The sequence below is a fragment of the Podarcis melisellensis genome (assembly GCF_964234715.1).
Source record: "Podarcis melisellensis genome assembly, chromosome: 12".
Lineage (NCBI taxonomy): Eukaryota > Metazoa > Chordata > Lepidosauria > Squamata > Lacertidae > Podarcis > Podarcis melisellensis.
The window spans coordinates 44,306,490-44,328,886 of record NC_138544.1 but is presented as its reverse complement, the minus strand read 5'-3'; the positions used below and the strand labels follow the sequence as shown (position 1 = coordinate 44,328,886).

At 42.8% G+C, this 22,397-nt stretch overlaps 2 long non-coding RNA genes across 2 annotated transcripts in view; both read left to right on the top strand.

Annotated features, from left to right (window-relative positions):
• Positions 1 to 22,397, top strand: part of LOC309353382 — a 260,447-nt gene that overhangs the window by 36,055 nt on the left and 201,995 nt on the right. The window lies entirely within an intron of this gene.
• Positions 806 to 22,397, top strand: part of LOC309353478 — an 84,611-nt gene continuing 63,019 nt past the window's right edge. Inside the window, exon 1 of the long non-coding RNA XR_014161893.1 lies at positions 806 to 851. This is a non-coding gene — a long non-coding RNA (uncharacterized lncRNA). The remainder of the gene's footprint in view (positions 852 to 22,397) is intronic.

The window sequence follows — 22,397 nt, the reverse complement described above, 5'->3', positions numbered from 1 at the left end:
ATAACTCCCTGATTATGTATTTACCTGACCTAGACTGCAGTGCACATTTTAGGAACTCTTTAATTAGGTTTTTTATAATAGTGGCTCCAAGGGAGATTATAAATAGTGAGTTTGTAGGTATAGCACACATGCTTTCTAACCAAATGAAATTTAACTCAAGTGGTGAAATGCGGGAGAATCCTTGCATGTGCATGTCTTGCTCACAGGCGTCCTATACGCACCTGCGGGAACAAAAAGAATCCCCTGTGAGGAAAGCTTGCAGCACTTGGGACTTCTTAGTTTAAAGAAAAGGTGAGTAATAGGTGACATAATAGAAGTCTATAAAATTATGCATGGCGCAGAGAAAATGGACAGAGAAAACACTAGGACTTGTGGACAAACAGTGAAGCTGAATGTTGAAAGATTCTGGACAGATTTTTTTTAAAAGTACTTCTTCACACAGTACAGTGAGGGGGGAAAGTATTTGATCCCCTGCTAAATTTGCCCATTTGCCCTCTGACGAAGAAATGACCAGTCCATAATTGTAATGGTGAGAGACAGAATAACAGGAAAACCCCCAGAAACCCTGAAGCCAAAAGTCAGAGATTGATGTGCATTATAATGAGTGAAAATCTCTTTGCAAAAGATGACTTAGTACTTGGTGGCATAACCCTTGTTGGCAATTATAGAGGTCAGACATTTCTTGTAAGTGGCCACCAGGTTTGCACACATCTCAGGAGATATTTTGTCCCACTCTTCTTTGCAGATCCTCTAAAAGTCAGTAAGATTTCAAGGCTACTTGAAAGTGTAGCTACTTGAACCTTCCGCTCCCTCCAGAGATTTTTCATGGGATTAAGGTCTGGAGATTACAGGTAAAACCTCTCCCTTACAGCAGGTGCTTCTAATCTCAGCTCGGTACGTACAGTGAAGATGCCAGCTAGCCTGACATCTGGCTGGTTGATAGGGCAAATTTAGCAGAGGATCAAATACTCCCCCCCCCCCACTGTATGTATTTGAACTATCACAGAGGCAGTGATGGCTGCCACTTGGATGGCTTTAAAATAGGATTGCACAAACTCATAGAGGATAAGGCTTTCAATAGCTATTAGCCATGAAGACTATGCTCTGCCCCCATAGCCAGAGACACTAATGGTTCTGAATACCCATTGCTGGAAACCGCAGGAAAGGAGAAAGCTTTTCTGCTCAGATCCTGCATGTGGGTTTCTCACAGGCATCTGGTTGGCCAATGAGAAAGCAGGATGCTGGACTAGATGGGCCAATGGCCTGATCCAGCAGGTTCTTCATATGGTTCTCCATATGTTATGTTATTAAAACAATGTACCAGATGGGCCTTTTTATGCTCTCTTTTCTCAGCTTCAGGCCTGCACTGGGTGGGCATAGTTAGATGCAAAAGTTGGTGGAGCAATGGATGTGATGCTCACCTTTGTAAAGCAGGCCACATTCCTGTCACATAACATTGAGAGGTTCCAACACATACCACACCACACTACTCCATTCTAGCAAACAAGAGCACTTGAGGAAAGTTCATAGCAGGACTGGTGAGGGTGTGGCTTGAGGACATGGTTATTTAGCCCTTGGGTCCAAGGTTTTCCACCCATATTTTAGACAGAGGCACTAGATTAAAACTCTCCACAGTCCCCTGGAGGAGTGATGTTATGTGGGCCTCTACTAGCTCTTGGAGTAGGGCCATAAGTGTCATTCTGTAAACTTATAGCTATATAACTCTGCAGAAAAGAAATCAATACTTTGGAGCCAAAGAACCATGAACAAAAGAAAAAATGCATTGGGCTGTTCTGTGAATTCTTGTGCCAAGTGCTGGTACAATACATTTTTACAGTGCAATGACACAATGAACTTGGGTTGTGTGTTACAGAATGGGAAGCAAGGAAGATACAGGCTGTTGCATGGCTTTCTCCAACATGGTGCCCTCCAAATGCTTTGGACTCTGACTCCCATCAGCCTCCACCAGAATAGCCAATTGATATGGTTGATCAGATTTGTACTCTAACAGTATGTGGAGGGGAGGGGGACTGCTGCAGCATATAGAAGCTCCCAAGTTTAATCCCCATCATCTCTAGGTAGGAGAGGATGACTGGTGGGACTTAATGAAGGTCTTGAAAAAAGCTTGTATGGACATTTTTGCAAAAGTTGGCACAATGAGAACTACTGTGGACTTGGAATCATTTTTTCCAGGCAATGCTATGCTGGAACCAGTCTTTCTGTCAGCAAAAGAGATTCGTTGGTGGGTGGTACCTTTGGAGCCAAACCTATATCAGTTAATCTGGGGGTGGTCAATGTGGATCCCTCCATATTTTGCTGAATTATGACTATCATCCCTTCTGCCCATTATCCATGCTATTTTGAATGCTGGAAATTGTTGTCCAACATCATCTAGAGGCCATCATGTTGGCTATTTAAACAATCTGAATTAAGACTACTTGAAAAAATATTTGCACAATGTGATGAGAAATGACTTGATCCATACCTTCCAGGCTAATGTGGAAATAATAACTTAACTATCCATCAGCTTTTGGTTATTATGCAGTTCTTGGCAAAACAACAAACGAACAAACTACACACCCCAAACGTATATAAAAATCCATTTTAAAAGTATGTATTTTGAGATTAAATCCTTTTTAAAATGTGATATCTTACTAAGCCACAGAACAAACAGATTTCAATAGGTAAACTCTGAGTAAGATTAGTGTTGATTAACATGATTTGCTTATGAATCCATATATAGCTGTGGTTTCGTGTTGTTGTTGTTATCATTATTAATGCAGAAATAGAATGAAAAGGGTTTATAGGTAAACGTATACAAAATGAATGCTGATTGGAAATATACTGATCTATCCAACTCTAATCAAAATTCTTAAAAAAGAAAAACTATCCTCAGTGGAATTTTTTTTAAAAAAAGAAATGCTTGTGACAATGCTAAAGAACAAATACTTCAATGCCTCTTTAAATAATTATTTTGGCAGAAATTTAATTTTCTTTCTTTTCTTTTTCCTGTATGGAGGAATTGACGGTAAATCTGAGTTGTCATTAGAAGAGCGTAATCCAAATTTCCTAGCCTAGAAAAAAAAATCCTTAATTCAATCGGTGTGAAGTAATATGCCTAATTGATTCTCTTCGTCCCCATTTTACAATAGCCAAATCATTTCTTGGATTGGATTAGGTACTAATGGCCTTTTCTCCCATTAAAACTGTCACTTTGGAAAGCAGGTGGATAATGGTGTTTGTCTTTTGCCCACGGGAATTATTAAGAGAATGAGTTCACTTGAAAAGGATTCTTGCTCTGCAGATATAAATTGATTTCTAGTACATCAGAGAAAGATAGAGCGCTTTGGAATTGGGGGGAAGACATAGTTTATAAACCAAGACTTATTTAATGCCTACTGTGAATCTTGTGCAAGAGACATGTGCTTTGTGGTGAGAAGAGTAGGTTTTTGTGAGATCTAGTATGAAGTGTTCCAGTGAGCATGTTGGACTCTGAATAACACACTAAGAAGACCAGCCTTGTTCCCACGAGGCACATGAACATAACCTTATTCTAAGTTACCTTGTAGGGTTTTAGTCTAGCCTACTTCATAGGAGGGACAGGGGTGGCACTGTGGGTTAAACCACAGAGCCTAGGACTTGCCAATCAGAAGGTCGCGGTTCAAATCCCCACGACGGGGTGAGCTCCTGTTGCTCGGTCCCTGCTCCTGCCAACCTAGCAGTTTGAAAGCATGTCAAAGTGCAAGTAGATAAATAGGTACCACTCCAGTGGGAAGGTAAATGGCATTTCCGTGCACTGCTGTGGTTCACCAGAAGCGGCTTAGTCATGCTGGCCACATGACCTGGAAGCTGTACGGCGGCTCCCTCGGCCAATAAAGCGAGATGAGCGCCGCAACCCCAGAGTCGTCCACGACTGGACCTAACGGTCAGGGGTCCCTTTACCTTTACCTTTTACTTCATAGGATTATTGTGAGGATAAAATTCTGTGAGTGGAGACCAGGTATGTGACCAGCTCCTTGGAATAAAATTGTGGGATAAAATAACAAAATAGGAATACTTCTATTATTTAAACAACCACACTCACTCAATACACACATATAAGATGGGGAACCTGGTCAGTGGGAATTCTCAAAAGGATTTGGGGATTCTAGTGGCAAAGCAACTGAACACAAGCCACTAGTGTGATACTGTAGTGCATCATATGAGGTCAATGCTATTTTAATAATTTTATTAAAATTCATATAGTTCTTAGACGCCCATATTCTCCTCATGCTGTTTCAGTCATGTAAGATCCTACAGAAGAAACCAGTGATATGTCTACTTGAGACACCTCCAACTTTTTCTGGGAGCTGGCATGCTGGTATGGGAAGGGGTCTTGTTGTGAACATCTCCCTTTCATGATAGGGCTTTTGTCATCCTCTCAATTCAACTGTCAGGAGTGCTTCAGCTCTCCAGATGTTGTTGGACTCTGGCTTCCATCATCCCTGACCATTGGCTATGCTGGCTGAGGCTGATGGGAGTTGGGCATTCGACAACTTCTGTAGGTCCACATGTCCCTCATCCCTGATCTAGGTAGATTAGCTGAACTAAATGAACCTTTGGTTCCCTTTCAATGCACTTTTTATATATTGGTCTTGGATTATTTCCTGAGATCTTTGGTCATGATACCACCAAGAGAAGTCATGGTGAAATGAAAATTCATAATTCACTGTCTGGGCATTGCAGAAGCAGTTGACTTAAAATTAAAACTGTATCTGCAGACAGATTTACACTTCAGGCCATGTTTACGCCTTCACTCAAAATTGATGGGCAAATTTAACTGGACAGGCAAAGCTGGACAAGTTGAAAAATTATTTCATATCCCGAGCTCCGATGATTAATAAACTTTTGATTCTTCGCCATAAATCACTGGTTTTATCAGAAAGGCGCAAACTGCTTTTGCTCAGATCTAACGTGGCATCAATAAAATATTTTATAGATGTAGGAGGAAAAGGGAACAGAGAAAGGCACAAGAGCTAAGATGAGTTGCAAACCTCTGAAGGGATCAAATGAAGCCAGCTTGGGTGCAGTTATCTTAAAGAAAAGTCCAAAATAAACGAGAATCCTGAGGCAGTGGGAGCTGCTTAAGGGGCTGTGTTTAAAATCTATCAGATTAGGTTGATCTGGGTGGAATTTCTTACTTATTGTAGTGCTGAACTGCTTGCAGGCATGGACAGTTCAGTCTCTCCCTGGCCTGTGCTCATTTCATGTTCATTTATAAGTCTGTTCCATCCCATTGTATGCAAATAAATAACACCAAAAATTTGCATTTAAGCCAAGATTGCATTTCGGTGACATGTGCACACAGCCAGCTGAGCTCAAGTAATGGTGGCTAGGATAAAGCACCACATCCTGCTGAGATGTCCATTCTCTTCTCGTTTGTGGAGAAAATGAGCCTTTCTGCATCGTTAGGAGTTTGATCTTAGGGACGCCGGAGGAAGTCAGAATGGTTCACATTTGAATGCTAATCTGTCCGATTCACATTTCCCAAAACAGTGTGTGAACTGAAAAACAGCCATCATTCAACATTTCCACTTCTCTTAATTTTGCACAGAGGAGTTCTCTGAAGTTAAAAAATGTGTATAAATATGTATGTATTAGGGGATAGTGTCCCTTAAAATGGTTGCTGTCGCAAGTAATATTAATAAATAGTAAAAAAAAATAAAGTTATTAATTGTTGTCATTGTTGATCTATCTATCTATATATACACCTCATTTTCCACAGGTACATATGTGCTCAAAGTATTCACACAAAAATCAAAGTCTAAATATAGTAAGAATGCATAAGACATATAATATCACTGCAACACTTTAAAAAAGCAATAATCACCATTTAACAGTTCATTTAACACATATAAACATTTAAGTAAGCATGCAGCTTCCTAACAGGTCAAGTCAAATTATCCAGCGCACGCATTAGTGAAAATAATAGTGTTATGCACCACCCCAATCTCTGAGATGCAGGAAACTTCAGGGGTACCAGTGTTTACAAGGTTTGGTTTCCTTGGAATGAAGGTCACTGGAGACTGCAGTGTCTTTAGGATATATAGCTTACATGCACATATATACAACCTGAGCATAGGATAGAGGGGCTCACAGCATTAACACCCCAACAGATTTTGCTTCCCCATTAGGTTTCCAGGGGAGTCCCCAAAGTCCAGCACAAAGTAAACACATCTCTATCTCCAGCTTCCAGCTCACATACACCACAATTCTGGTGAATGTTCCTCTACCTAACAGCCAGGTGAGCGGGGTGGGAAAAATGTTCGCCCATCTATTCCCAGAAAATGCCTTCACTTAATTGTGGTTATTGTAAATCACCATTTTATAGTTCAGATCAGGGAAAATAAATACAGTAAATGGACAAAAGTACAAAGATTCACAAAATGTTTAGGGGTATGTGTACCCCTGCATCCCCCCAGGAAAAAAGCACTGGCTAAGACATTTACCTTAACAAAGGAACTGCTCGGGCAAGTTTCCCTTTCCAGGCATGGCCAAACGTGGCCCTCCTGCTGTTTTGGGACTACAATTCCCATCATCCCTAACCACTGATCCTGTTAGCTAGGGATGATGGGAGTTGTAGTCCCAAAACAGCTGGAGGGCCAAGTTTGGCCATGTCTGCTTTATACATTCTACCCCCAGCAGACACAGCATTGCAGGTTTGAAAAGGGAAGAAGGTTTCAGGCAAGCTAACCCCCTGCCTCCCCCCCCCCAAGAAACCTCATAGCACAATGCAAAACATATTGCATTACACTGAGTTGCTGGTGAGTCCCTAGGTGTTGTAATCACACTTTAAATGTAGGCACCTCATGCTAATGGCCAATCATGCCAGTTCTGGATTCATGCTGTTCTTCCAACCATATTAGGCATCAACAGTGTGGTATGCCTGCTGTCTTTATCCATGGAGTTTTCTTGGCAGGGATACTGGAATGGCTTGCCAGTTCCTGCTCAAGGTGGATCACGTTTAGTCAAAACTCTCCACTATGACCTGTCCATCTTGGGTGGCCTGCACAGCATAGCTCATAGCTTCTCTGAGTTATTCAAGCCCCTTCCCCATGACAAGGCAGTAGACAGCATCTTAAAAAGCAGAGACATCACCTTGCCGAGAAAGGTCCGTATAGCTAAAGCTATGGTTTTCCTGGTAGTGATGTATGGAAGTAAGAGCTGGACCATAAAGGAGGCTGATCGCCGAAGAATTGATGCTTCTGAATTATGGTGCTGGAGGAGACTCTTGAGAGTCCCATGGACTGCAAGAAGATCAAACCTATCCATTCTGAAGGAAATCAGCCCTGAGTGCTCACTGGAAGGACAGATCCTGAAGCTGAGGCTCCAATACTTTGGCCACCTCATGAGAAGAGAAGACTCCCTGGAAAAGACCCTGATGTTGGGAAAGAGGACAAGATGGTTGGACAGTGTTCTCGGAGCTACCAACATGAGTTTGACCAAACTGCAGGAGGCAGTGAAAGACAGGAGTGCCTGGCATGCTCTGGTCCATGGGGTCACGAAGAGTCGGACACGACTAAATGACTAAACAACAACAAGTGTGGTATGCCCACTTCATAAGTGAAGTCACTGGTCTATTGGAGGGTAGGTGGGTGGATGCATTCTCCCATGACATAAAAAAACACTGCTGCTGGTCACCTATGTAGTGGAACTACGTGGATGGAGAGCCTTAAATGAACCCTTGCATAGCAAAGGCAAATATTATCATTTCCCGCACCCATTTGCCTTTTTCCCTGGGACACTTCAGGAATGCAAAGCATGCTTTCTAAATACCAAAGGAATCAGTGCAAAAACACACACTCGTCTTTCCCCATTTGAGGATGTCCTTTTCAGAGAACAGTGCAAACTCTTCCAAAAGTAATTAATTAACCAAGAGGAGAGATGCCTGCAGCATCAAAGAATGAGCCTGAGATTATCAGTTACAAATATACCAGCAACATAATGGCTTCATTTGTTTCCACGAGGTATCGGGGAAATCGTTTTTGTTATGCTGAGTACTGATTTTTTTCTTATTCTGTTTTCTTTTATTACTATAAAAGCTATTGCAACCCCCTCCAGGCAGTGGGAGATCAAAGACTTCCAAGAACCCTACAGAATGGGGAGGTTGGAATCTGAAAATCAGAACGGTGCATTTGGAACGTGAATTGTGATCGCAAGAGGCTTGTTCATATTCTTTCTTTCTTACATAAAAGAGATGGTCTTGTCACCTGGGCTGTGGGTTTGTGTATGTGTTACTGCATGCACTTATGAAATTCTGGAAGGAACATAGTCCACATTCTTGAAACGGCTCCCAGCTGCCATTCCTTTGGGACTGCGAGTGTTCACAGCTGCTTATCGGAAAAAGAAATGAAATTGGCTATGACTACAGACCCTAGAAAAGGACCACTCCAAATGCAGAGGAGACAAGAACCCACAGGCGGAGATTGCCAGGTATCACGCAGTGGGTACAGGTGAATATTAGAGTGTGCATCAGTTCTGTGGGGTGGCCAAACAACAAAGTGAATTGAAGTGATTTGGAGGTCTTCTTGCTGTCCCAAGTCAAAGCATTGTCAGTAAGCACCACTGTCCTGACTCAGATCAGGGCTCTCACAAAGCCTTGTGCTGGTCTGTGGTTTCCAAACTTATATCTCGATGTCTTCATATATCTCTATGTTTCTCTTGGCCCATTGGCTTTGCAAGAAGTGAAACTATCAAAAATACTGCTTAATGAAGAACTGTGGATTCTTGTTTTTGTTTTTAATTATTTTGTTAAGCCCAGAAGTGAAGTGGAAAAAAATTCAAAAAGGTAAAAGTGTTTAAAAAAACCCACACCCTACATTGCTCTGCTTTAAACAGCAAATCCAGAGCTTTTCCAGACATATACTGGGCCGAAGCTGTTTAGGGCTTTAAAGGTCAGCACCAACACTTTGAATTGTGCTTGGAAACGTACTAGGATGTGATGCCACAAGATCTTGCGCAACTTTCAAGATCTCGTGGAGCTTGTGGAAGTGTTACATGAAATCTCACTGAAAGCCACCACAGCACAGCCTTGGTGAGCGAAGTTTTGATGAATTGGGGGGGTGTCAGTAAGTACCTTCCTGTTTTGCCTCAGGTGGTGAATCAGGATGAGCCGTCCCTGCCTGGGATAGTCTGTTCCTGTGTCAAACCCCATTCAACCCCATCTGTCTATCACAGCATTCACTCTGGAGTCAGTAGATCATGGTATTAGAGCATTTGTATTTTCCCTGCCTCTTGAGAATACCAAGTTCCTTCAACAAGCCTTTGCCCATCTCCAAATGCGCTAATCTCAAAGGCAGTCTCTTCATTGTGTTCAGTATAAATAGGAAGTAAGCTATTTGGTGCCATTTTGACAACAGTTCTCTCTTGGAATCACTACCCAGAAGCCTGGCCTCCACGTTCATGCAGAGTGGTGTTAATTATTGTACTTTACACCTGATAGCCAAGATTATCCCCGAGGAGTTCAGTCCAGAGTCAATGCCTCACAAAGATTGATGGCTCCTAAGGCAGTGACATTATTAAATTTAAAAGAAGATGAAGCAGAGGACAGCCATGTTTCACTTACCTTCATTTAATCTGGAAGGAAAACAACAATGAAACTCACCCTCTCATTTTATCATGCAATAATGTTTTTGATGAACTGTGGGTTCCTGTTGCCTTATAGGGGACATTCTCTAAAGGTACACAGCCAGACCAAAACATTAATGCCAGATATATATATATATATATATATATATATATATTTTCAATGGATGATATCGTTTCAGTGCCTTACTAATTATATTCTGGTAAGAAACAGCAGTATCTTGAGTCAGCAGATTTTTTAGAAATCCATCATCGATCTGTCATTAGAGTACAGGTTGGGGTTTTTTTCTACTTTAAGAATTGCAGAAGAGAGCTCTGCAGCATTATCTATATTTTTAATTTAGCTGCAAACGAGAAGGAAATATGCAGATGATTTTACAGCTCTGATTTTAATAATGGCATTATCTGCTGCTGTTATTTTCATGTTTTATAAAGTGATTGCTGATTTATTTTATTGTTTTAATAACTTGCAATCTTATTACAGTGTTTTATTGATTTCTTGGTATATCTTGCTGGGAGGGTGAGCATTCTAAAAGGTGGGATTTGAATCTGTTTACTAAAATTCTTTTTAAAAAAGAGTTTTCTACACATAAAATGAGAGGTTGGTTGGAGCTCTTCCCCAAATAGCTTTGGGCTAGAACTATAGGCTCTTGTTGGGGTGGAAATGTTTCTGGAAGAAGTCCAGAACCTATTACTTTGAAGGCCCTGCTACACCCACTTTGCTGCTCTGATGCATCTGGGCTACAGTAGGTCCCTACTTTACATGCATAAGATATCAGGTGTAGTAAGGGAAACGTCATCTCACAGTCTCCCTGTTGTGCTGAAGTCCTGAGAGAAAATTCAGAGGGGTCTGGAAGTGTGCTAGCTGCAGATGTCCACAATGAATTGTAGAATCCATTCCAAGTGTCTCAATCTGCTGCGAAAATATGGTCAGATAGAATGCACACACTCTCTCCACCAAAACAAAGATTCCTTAAATCTGATGGCAATGTTTTGCGGTTCCATGCAATCACAAGGAATATGAATTTTCATATTATCATCTTTCCTTAACCTATTCGTTGACATAGAAAAACGGATTAGAGGTTCAGTTCTAGTTGTGAATATTTCTGGATACATTTTTTTTTAATGGATTGAAGAGAGAGCAGGTGTTTAGAGAATGCTCCCCACTTTGTGCAATTTCACTTATGGGTGCGGGGGCCCAGAAAATTACCCCCGTGTTAGTGGGGAGTTAGTGGGGAGTAGTGGGGAGGATGAGTATACACTGAAGTTGAGCCTATGAAGAGGCTTTATCCTGATCCATCTAGCTGAGTACAGCAGCAATGGGGAGCCTACAGCTCTCTGGTCATTGGACTACAGCTCCCAGCATTCCTGGCCATTTACCATACTGATGGAAGCTGATTTGAGTTGGAGCCCAGCAATATGTGGTGAGCTGTAGGTCCACCATTCCTTGATTATGGCAACTGGCAGCATCTCTCTGGGATTCTTGAAACCTGAGTGGCAGGATACAGGGAAGATGTATTTTTGTATGAGGTGGTTCTCGGGATATTGGAATTGGGGGTATATGCCAAAGTTGGTGCATCGATTGACCCAGATTTCCAGACCTATTCAGGTATTTGCCTGACACCTAACAATAGATAAAGATGGAATCAGGTATGCCTCCTTGGAGAGAGGATTTTACAAGTGGGGGACCACCAAAAAAGGTCCCAGTCTTGTGTTGCCTCCCCTGGAGGAGGCACACAAAGAAGGGCATCAGATGATGATCACAAAATCTAGGTCAGTTCATATGGTCCATGAGGTACTGGAGTCCTAAGCCACATAAGGCTTTGGAGGTCAATACCATCATGTTGAGTTCCCTGGGAAGAGCAGTTGCTTATTAAACCACTCTGGAAACTGTAGCTCTCTTAGGGGAATAAGAATTCCTAAGAACCCTCAGCACCCCTGAAAAACTACAGTTCCCAGGATTCAGGGTGGGGGTGGGGAGATGGCTGTGGCATAATAGTGCTTACAATGTATGGTGAGGATGTGGCCTCAATTAATGCAGATTCATAAATAACATGGATACTATATGCATGCAGTGTTATAATTTCAATAAATAATTCTGCATAATGTAAGGAGCAGAGGTTTTAAACTGCTCTTTCTTTTTGTTAAAAAGAATTCTCCGAGGAGACACATTTCTCTTGGAGATCTGGCACTGGGCTGACTATCAAAACTGCAGGGGTCCTTCTGTTACCGCATTATGGTCCTAAAGTGATGGACCGTTAATGCTCTTCGGAGGGCTTCTAGCAAGCACGCCAATTAATGCTATTTATGTTGATTGCTCTGCAATGTGGAAATCCTTCCAGTGGAAATTAAAAGGTGACGGCCAATTTGGCATAATTTCTTTTTAAACCTTGCTCTTTTCAGCCTTCAGCCTTAAAACTCAAGTTCGTTTTAAAGGGCAATTTTGAAGCGAGTTGTGGGAGGGCTTTGCTGCATTGCTGAGGTTTGTCTCTCCTGCATATTTGGAGGGGAATGAAGCGGTCATGCTAAGCCCAATTGATAACAGTGGAAGAGGGTGGGAGGAGGCATATTCTCCATGTGAAATGCAGGGGGGGGCTAACGGAGGATGAGTTGTGCTGAGGTGGAAGAGGGGAAGAAAGGTCTCCTCACTTCCAAAATGCAGCAGCAGCAGCGGCAACAACAACAACACAATGGTAACCATGTCAGCCATTCATGTGCATGGATGCACAGATAAAACAATAAAAAGGCAATCTTGATGTTATTATGTTATTTGCTCAGATGTTTTGCCAACGCACTCGTGCACATCAGTAAAATGTCACACCGCCCTACCAACAAAATGATGCAAGCATACATACATAATATCGAGACTGAATTCTGCAATTAATTTTAAAAGTTCTCTTACTTATACTTGAATTAAGGAGAAGTCCAGGCAGAGTGAACCTATGGAGCAATAAATGAACAGAATGTGGGGAATGGATCTATCCTTAGAGGGACTGGCTTTCATACTGCATATCGAATAGTTTCATGCAAGATTTGAAGGCCAAAGGGCTTTTTTAAAAAAAACAGTTTAAAATACAGTGGTACCTCGGGTTAAGAACTTAATTTGTTCCGGAGGTCTGTACTTAACCTGAAGCACCACTTTAGCTAATGGGGCCTCCTGCTGCCGCCACGCGATTTCTGTTCTCATCCTGAAGCAAAGTTCTTAACCCGAGGTACTATTTCTGGGTTAGAGGAGTCTGTAACCTGAAGCGTCTGTAACCTGAGGTACCACTGTAAATGGTAAAGCCCTAAGTGAAATGATGTAGGTCATATACAGAGTAACTCCTTAATTTCTGGAGACAGCTGACAGGCACCACACAACTTCAGCCAGGTTACCTGTGCATCAGTCACTATCCCAACTCATTGTGCCACGTGGGCAGAAGAGGCATTTAAGGCAAGCTACTATTGTCACTGCCCAGCAGCTCCCTGGGCTTGGGAATCAGGTGAGTGAAGAGAGCCAAGCCAACCTCCCTGCATGCTATAGAAATGTTCCCCGATCTGCTGCACTCCCTCAGTCTTTGCAACGTGCTGACAGGAAAGGTCACCATGCCAGCCTTCTATTTATGCAGGCCATGGGGTGGAAGGGAGTTAGCCATGCAGTTAGATGCAATACTATACCTATTTACTAAAAAAACCAAAAAAAATACAGTGATACCTCTGGTTACTATGATGGCCTGGGACTCGGGCTCAGACTCAGAACCAAAGGAGTCTCACTCTGCACCGGATCCTTTGCCTCAGGCATCATCTGAACCCAGTCTGGGGCCTGATCCTGAAGAGTCCCAGTCTGCACAGGTTCCCCTGCAACAAACACCAGCTGGGCCGAGTCAGGGGCCTGAGCCTGCCCTGGCTCCAGATGAGGGGATTACCTTGTTGCCTTCAGCTGGGCCATCACTTACAGCTGCTCCACTACCAGCTGGGTCAGGAGAGGCTGAGGCGGCCTCTGGGTCTAGTAACCCACCGATGTCACTCAAGCTGCAGAGACTAAGGTCTGAGAGAAGGAGAGACCTGAGTACTCACAGGAGGAGTGCTTGCCTTCGGGCAAAACAGGGAGGTGAGTCACCGGGGGATCAGGACCAGTTGCTACCCCAACAAAGATAAAAGCCTGTCAGACCCCACCCCAAGTTGTGGGAGCAACATTGCTGTATGCTAGATCCTGCTTGAGATCCTGTACCTGTCCTTGCCCGGTATCCTGCCTTGTCTCTTGCCTTGGCCCTGTCAGACTGACTCCTAGTGGAACCTTTGGATTCTGGACCGGTCCTGGACCGCGTTTCATAGGTTACCCCCAGGCCCAGCACAGTTAAGAACTTAATTCATTCTGGAGGTCTGTTCTTAACCTGAAACCGTTCTTAACCCGAGGTATCACTTTAGTTAATGGGGCTTCCCACTGCTTCCTTGCCGCCAGCGCACAATTTCTGTTCTTAACCCGAGGTACTACTTCCGGGTTAGCCAAGTCTGTAACCCGAAGTGTTTGTAACCCGAGGTGTAGGTAACCTGAGGTACCACTGTAAGCCCTCTTGTTTTTGGTGGGTAGGGCTGCATGCTTGAAACATACCATTTTAAAATGGCAGGGCATTAGCTTCACTTTTACCTTGTGAGCTGAAACCCCCAAGCTGAAATTACTTCCCATAGGAAATTCATACAGGATACGATTATACAACTGTTGATTTATATATATGGGATAACCATCGGAAGATTATTCTTGCCGTTGTTATTTAAAACATACTGACATAGCAATAAGCAATTTGGGAACTAGCTGAAATGGATACACTCATTAGGACATGTAAGAAGAGGCATAGTTTTAATTTGTTATTTCCTCCCCTGTTACTTAACTATGTATTTCTCATTGACAGGAAGGGGGAGGCATGTTGCTGATACTGCATTAAGAGCTTCCAGCCCATTAGAGAATCCCCAATTATTTGCAACAGGCATTCCGAATATGCTCCACTTGCTGGCATGATCTGACATTGCAACAGCCAAAAGAACACTCAGATACCATTGCGTTGTGATGATGTGCCATTAAAAAACCCTTAGATTGTTATAACCCTGTGTCTTTGCGTATCCAGGTGAAGAAATGGACACTTTGTGGCAGTGAAAATTCCATGTGAAGAAGCCAACTGGCATAAAATCAACATGTGAGTTCATAACAGCCTTGAAAGGGCTTTTAGCCAGAGATAGATGCCTGTGGATTAATTCTGTCTACTGGAATATTTCTGTTTATCCAGAGATTGGCGCACTCAGGCCTACCTAAAGCTGCCTTCAATGTATCGGCAATTCAGAACCAAAATTCTGGCAGCAAAATGCTTCTGCCTATCATATAACTCAAAGCCTTCAAACAGAGATTACTTGAGTAACGCAACCGAAATATTAATCACTGGTGTCGTTGGCAGCAGAACTGTTATGAAGAATCCTGGCTCTATCATCACCCTGATGTGTTCCACAGAGTGAATTGTTCATGCAAGTTTAGATCTAGAGGTGCACAAAAGGAATGCATGGGATTGAATGTCTCAGATAAATGTGAGGAGCATTTCACAGTGGGATACATTTTTTAAAACTCGTCCATTCCTTACTGGATCTAGAATAAGATCAGAAAGCCCCGGACATAGGTGGGCTAATAAGAAGGGCCCCCAGAATATATTCTTGAGTTGCCAGGAAATTTTGTCCCAAGGCAGAATTGCAAGCAGATTGGGGGTTCTGCCTGACTGAAATTTGATGTGGAATGTTGACTGCTGGGTGTCAAACTTACTCTCAGCTTTTGAGGATCACTCTCCCATTGTTTACAGTCCAGGTGCTGAGAATGAGGTATGTTTCTGCTGAAGTAAATACAGTATGATATGTGTAGGTTTATGTCATCGACCAGGCATCTGAAAATGTCAGGATGGATCAATAGATGGTGGAAAGGCTAAGCAGGGTTACAGCTGCCATATCCCAACTCTGAAATCTGGATTTTGCTTCTATGATATCATAGGAAAATGATGGGTAACAATGACAGAAACTCAGAGTGCTAAATCACACGCCTGCTTTCGGGGGAGGGGACGGGACCCAACCTCTTCTTTCACTCTGAAAGGCATCACAGGGGTTAAGTTCTTTCACGTTATCTTATTTTGGGGGACCAGAAGGCAATTTCTCTTTCCTGATTTAGTGCTGCCACCCATCTCAAGTAAGAGTGCAGGAAGTGTCCCATGGAAGCTCGTTGTGGAGCTCATGCAGGCTGTCTTCTACTGCGTGGCTTCCAGAAAGCTGTGGCCCTCCAGGTGTTGTTGGGCCTCAAATCCCATCATCCCTAACCTTTGGCCGTACTGAATGGGACTGATGGGATTTGGAGTTCAACAACATCTGGAGGGCCACAGGTTCCCCATCCTTGCTCTAGGCCAGGCACCCCCAAACTCGGCCCTCCAGATGTTTTGGGACTACAACTCCCACCATCCCTAGCTAACAGGGCCAGTGGTCAGGGATGATGGGAATTGTAGTCCCAAAACACCTGGAGGGCTGTCTAGGCTATGGGGACATGTGGGAACAGCATAGGTTGAAACACTCATTCATCTCACCCATCTGGCCCCAATATCCTAGAAACAATGTTTCCTATCTTCCTGAACTAAGAGGCATCTGTAAGAACTCATAACATAGACTTGGATAGCAACTAATAACCGTTGAACTAAATAACAGGCTAAATGCAACACAACAGATTCAATGTGATTTATTTATTTTTTATGAACTGGAACCACAAGACCCTTGAAGTTTGTGCAGAGGAAAGATTGGGGAGGAACCTCTTAATCCCTTTCCCTCCATCTCCTTTCCCACTCATAATTATCTATTTGTGATCACAATGTTTGTTGTTGATTCCGTATTCCCCCAGCTGAGTAAGGTGGCCAGTTGTGCATTGGACAAAAGAGGGCACCTATTTGCATATAATCCACAAACGTAAACTTATATGTATAGATGTGCATTTAGAATCCATGCCTGCAGTTTAAATAAAAATACAATAAATGTATTTACTTTACTTATTGCATTTATATCCCATTGATATTCTTGGAGGAGCTCCTCTTCATTTAATCCATACAACAACCTTGTGAGGTAGGTTAGGCTGAAAGGCAGTGATTGGCCCAAGGTCACTGAGCTTCATGGCTAAGTGAAAATGTGAACCCTGGTCTCCTAGATCCTAGACATCTCATCACAGTAGAGATGTATGTGCCTGCTCAGTTTGCCATCCAGGTGCTGTTGATGGGCAATTTCAAGGCAAGTTCCCACTCTTCTGCTGGTTCCTTATCTTTGAGCCATACAGTGGTACCTCGGGATACATACACTTCAGGTTATAGACTCCGCTAACCCAGAAATAGTACCTTGGGTTAAAAACTTTGCTTCAGGATAAGAACAGAAATCATGCTCCGGCAGCGTGGCGGCAGCAGGTGGCCCCATTAGCTAAAGTGGTGCTTCAGGTTAAGAACAATTTCAGGTTAAGAACGGACCTCCAGAACGAATTAAGTACTTAGCCCAAGGTACCACTGTACTTGGACCAAACAGCCCTTCAAACAGAGGACTGCACTCTGAAAAAATAGCATGCATTGCCGCTCTCTTTCCAAGTCTCTCTGTGTGTGAACCAAACAAGCCACCAAGCTGTTCATTTTTATGGGTCCCAAAGCCTTGATTGCACATCTAGAGGACCCCCCTTTTACTGTCCTGGTTCTGGGAAGCAGTGAACATCTCTCACAAAGCAAACTGAAGCAAGCCACACACTCTGCTTCCCTCATCTGCAAGGCACCACTTCAAAGCTCAAAGGATTGTTGTGAATCATTAATTAACTCATCTGTAGAAGGTGCTTTGATATTGCTGGATGAAAGGGACCATAACACTGAAAGTTCAAAGTACATTTTATTAATTATTATTGTCCAATTCATACCACCCCCCTCCCCACTTCCTGGTCCTTAAATATTTAAACTCCAACAACATGCTGTGAAATTGACCAAGGAAATCAGATCACTTAGCAAGTCAGCATGTTTGCGTTACTTGTCATCTCGTATCAGGGATGCCAGTTGCAGAACATCTCCTTACGGAAGAGTAAAAAATAAGTGCCTGAAATGGAAACAATGCGATTTTGCTAAATGGTTGTGAACCAGATGCTGATACATGCTTGTCACTTGGTTACTGCTGCAAGAGGAAGCTCCCAGATCATATGCAATGCAGAAGGCGAGTGGGATTCCCCTGTACAGTTCCTTGGTGGTTTGTGGATTTACTCAGACCTGCCTTCCACTTCTCTTGTATTCTGCTTTACATAGCCATATTTGGGCACTTGGTCCATGCAATTATTGGGGAACAGCTGCAGCTCAGTGGTAGAGTGGTAGGCCCCAAGTTCAATTACCACTGGCATACCTGAAACCCTGGAGAGCTGATGCCAATCAGGGTAGAGAATATTGAGTTAAATGGACCAATGGTTTGACTCAGTATAAGGCAGCTTCCCATGTTCGTAACATTGCACAGAGCATGAGAGTTAGGCTTCCTCTGTTGCCCTGAAAAGAAGAGCCTGTTCTCAGTGGCGTAGCGTGGGGGGTGCAGGGGGGCCCGGCCGCACCAGGCGCAACATCTGGGGGTTAGGGTTAGGGGGTGCAAATCCATGGGTTAGGGGGTGCAAATTACTTGCCTTGCCCCGGGTGCTGACAACCCACGCTACGCCACTGCCTGTTCTGCCTGCATAGTCTCCTGCTGAGGTACAAGATATTAGCAGGATCGAGGGGGTTAATTGCGGGGGGGGTCTAGGCATGCCACCCATATAGACGTCCCAATGAATGTGTGGAGAGCAGAGAGTGGAGCCTCATTCCCTTCTCACTCCAGAATGTAGGGGATATAATAATTTTTGAAGTCTGGAACCCAGGGAATCCCAAGCATTCTGCTTCCCCCCTCCAGTTTCCCAGTGTGCATATTTACACTGATAAAACACAGGTGGAAAAAGCAGGCTTGATTTTACCATTTAAGTGTGATTTCTTCTCCTTTGAACCCTTCTTGACTGATAGGCATGTGTTCGTATTAGGGTGGATCTGTCAGGTTCATTTTCTCTCAGTTTCTCATTTTTCCATTTGTAAGTTCAGTTCTCCATATTTTCATATCAATTTGCCATAATGATTTCTTGGGGGTGGGGTGGGAATCCTCAACAGCATTTTAGTGTAAATGTCTCTCAATAGACACATTTCTGTTCACAATTTTGCCTAATGTAGAAATATTTCCAAAGCAATTTCCCCTAATGCAATGCTTTTTTGTTCATGATTTTCACCAATATATGTGAATACATATTTCTGAATACATTATCTGGTGGGCTAACAGCATTGCAAAATTCAGAGACCTGCAAATTCTGAAGGGTTTTGGTTCTTGTATAGTTTTAGAAGGTGTAAATGACATAGGTTCACCTTTAAATGTGAACTGAACCCAGTTTCTCTCCCTTGCACCTCTTGTGCATGGGGATCTCTTTACAACAGAAGCAAAAAAGAACCACTATGCAAACATATACAACATAAAATCAGAAGGCATAAAACATTGTCAAAACGCAATGACTTGGACCCAGAGTAAATGTCACTTCTATTAAATCAATGGGACAAGTTAGCCACGACTTAAGTCCAATTAATGTCCACATGTGCATTGCTAATGGGTGTGAAAGGTGTACCAGAAATTGGCTTGTGATAGTGAAAGCTACAGTAAACTGTGCATTAAAAAACCTAATGAAAAACCCCTAAGCAACAGATGATTTGTAATATTACTTTGTAAGAATGCCCAGATGCAAAGCTGATATATATCTTTAATCCACACAGTATGATTTTAGAGTGGGGGGGTTGAATGTTATGATCTTGATAGGATTCTCCTGGAGATACAGTAGCCTCAAGGGTGAAAATCACCATGGGAACTTATTTCTATGGATAAATTATTACTGTTGTACTTATATGGATCAGGTGCATCATTCTGAGTCGCTCTTCTTTTTGAAAGGCATCTCCAAATAACCTCCCCCCTTCATCCAGTAAGAAGCACATTACTAATATAATTTCTCTTCAGCTTATTCCCTATAAAAATATCAAAACTCAAGTTGGAAAATCATGTTTTTCACCTCTAAAAGATGAATACATTGGAGACATAGACTAATAACTCTTGGGTTTCAGTGCATCGCTGAGATCCCCTGATACGGTCAAGAGACTGAAATCTTTAACCTGCCACCATTACAAATGCTTTAGCAGTGTCCTTTTTTTGTCTCAAAATGCTTGCACTTTGTCATTGGAAGCCTCAAATGCAGTCTAGATAGATGATTCTGGAGACATCTAACCCACCAAGGTGCTATCAAACAAGAGGACTTTTGTAATAATACATTCATGCTGTGACACGAAGGCAACATAGGTCAAAATCCATGGGCCATTGCTTTTAGAGAAGCTCATTGAAAGCAAGTTTTAGTCATCCATGTTTCACCTTTAGTCACCGTCAATTGATTATGAGCTGCTGCACTGAAAATCATTGCATTTGTCACCAGATACTTCAATTATTAGGATTATGACTTTGTCTGGTCTATGCTCAGCAGACAGCCAGATAGAATGTATGCTACCATGATACAAGGGCAATCTGTGCCTGGAAACAGACCGTCACTTGTGAACTCAGTATGGATATATCTGAAGAAGTGTGCATGCACACAAACTCATACCAGTAACAAACTTAGTTGGTCTCTAAGGTGCTACTGGAAGGAATTTTTAAATTTTGTTTCAGTATGGATAGTCATTTAAATCTGCAATGACCAAGCGCTCATTGGACTGGCTAGATTTGTCTTTCAGTGAAAATTGGGGTGTCCATCTACATTTGGGGCCACTAGCTTGCATCTACCTGTATGCAAAGTTCACTGCATGGGGTGGGGGGGAGCTTGTTGGCAACACTACTCCTGAAACAGTCAAAGTGCATGGGTTGGTTTTGCATCAGTGTTCTGGTGGCCCCGATTGCCTGAGTTTGTTGCATGACAATGCACTGCTGGTATTAAAAAGAAGATGGATTTGGTCTTGGGCAGTCAGCCTATTATACTGGATATTGGGGAAGTTCCGTGAGCCAGGCTGAAAAATAGCTAAGTAGGGTTGCCACTTTTCCCAGGACACATCCTCTTTTTCATGGTATGTAAAATGAGATTCATTATAGCAATCTATGGTTAAAAACAGAAGTCGGTAAAAACAAAAAAAAATTCCTTCCAGTAGCACCTTAAAGACCAACACGGCTACCTATCTGTAACTAGAAGTCGGTAAATGTGTCCTCTTTTTTGCTCTTCAAAATATGTGATTGCAAAAGCCTGCCTCAAAGCAGAGGCAAGCTTTAAAACTCTCAAATTCTGCCCCCACTTACACGCCCATATTTATATTGGTAGCTTCCCATCAAAAGGATTTTTATAAGGGCCAACTTGATGTGCAAATAGTTTAGCAGGTACAATGATATACAAATGCTCCAGAATACTCTTTTGCATAGTGTACAGTGGTACCTCAGGTTAAGAACTTAATTCGTTCTGGAGGTCCATTCTTAACCTGAATCTGTTCTTAACCTGAGGTACCACTTTAGCTAATGGGGCCTCCCGCTGCAGCCGCACCACCGGAGCATAATTTCTGTTCTCATCCTGAAGCAAAGTTCTTAACCCAAGGTACTATTTCTGGGTTAGCGGAGTCTGTAACCTGAAGCGTCTATAACCTGAAGCATCTATAACCTGAGGTACCACTACTGTACTGACATTGTTTAATAAATTATGACAGGTGGACTTCTGAATTCTCTCTGCAAATTGGCTTGAGGGGGGGGAAATACAGATGTTCTGATTTTGTCCCCCAAAATAATTTAAGTTAATTCCTAGATCTGAGCCAAAATTCCCCTGGGAAGGGCATGTTTAAAGGCACTTGTAATTATTCTGTGTAGTCCTGGGCCTGTCCCTGGCCTGACCTTATTTTTTAAAAGCCACGAGGCAGTGACCACTTCTGGTGGCAAATGCTAGGAGGCAGCAGAGCCAGCCTCCTGTCTGTTCATCCTGACCCTCCTGGCTGTACCCTTCTGGTGGATGATAGAGCTATGCCTGCAATTTAGCCTGTCCTGCACCCTCATAACTAGATTGCTGCTCTCAGGACTGGTGGAGGAGCCAGTTTCAGATAAGATCCAACTACCAGTCCAGTTGGCTTCTGAATGTGGATGGGAAGGGGAGCCCACCATCTTGGTCTCTGCTTGCAACAGCAAAATATCACGGGCCAGCCCAGGGAGTGGCGTGTTGTTAAGCAGAAACATACTAAGCACAAGAGCCAGCAAAATGTTATTCACCTTTTGGTAGAGATCTTTAAAAATGATAATAAAAAGGTACATGGGCGTGTTAGAACTTTGGTCATTTGTACAGCTGAAGTGCAAGCAGCAGCTTGCAACAAGGATCTGGCGCAACTAGGAGAGCAACAACATCAGGCTGTCATCTGAAAGGCAGCCCTGCCTTGTTTTCCTATAGAACCCAGCAGGGTCATGGTGGCAGTGACATTTCCACGAATGGCAGCCAAAGCATTTGGAACAGGGTCATGTGGTTTTTCCTGTTCTTAGTTAATCCCCAGGTGAAAAAGTTGGCATCTGAGAGCCAGAAAGAGAGAGGAACTTGGATCCTATTTTTCAAAGGGTTTTTTGTGAACCCTTGATTTTCAATGTGTTGACAAGGAAGTTGAGCTCACCTGTGGGCTGTTTTGTCTTTCCCTTTTACAGTATTTACTTACTTACTTATTTAC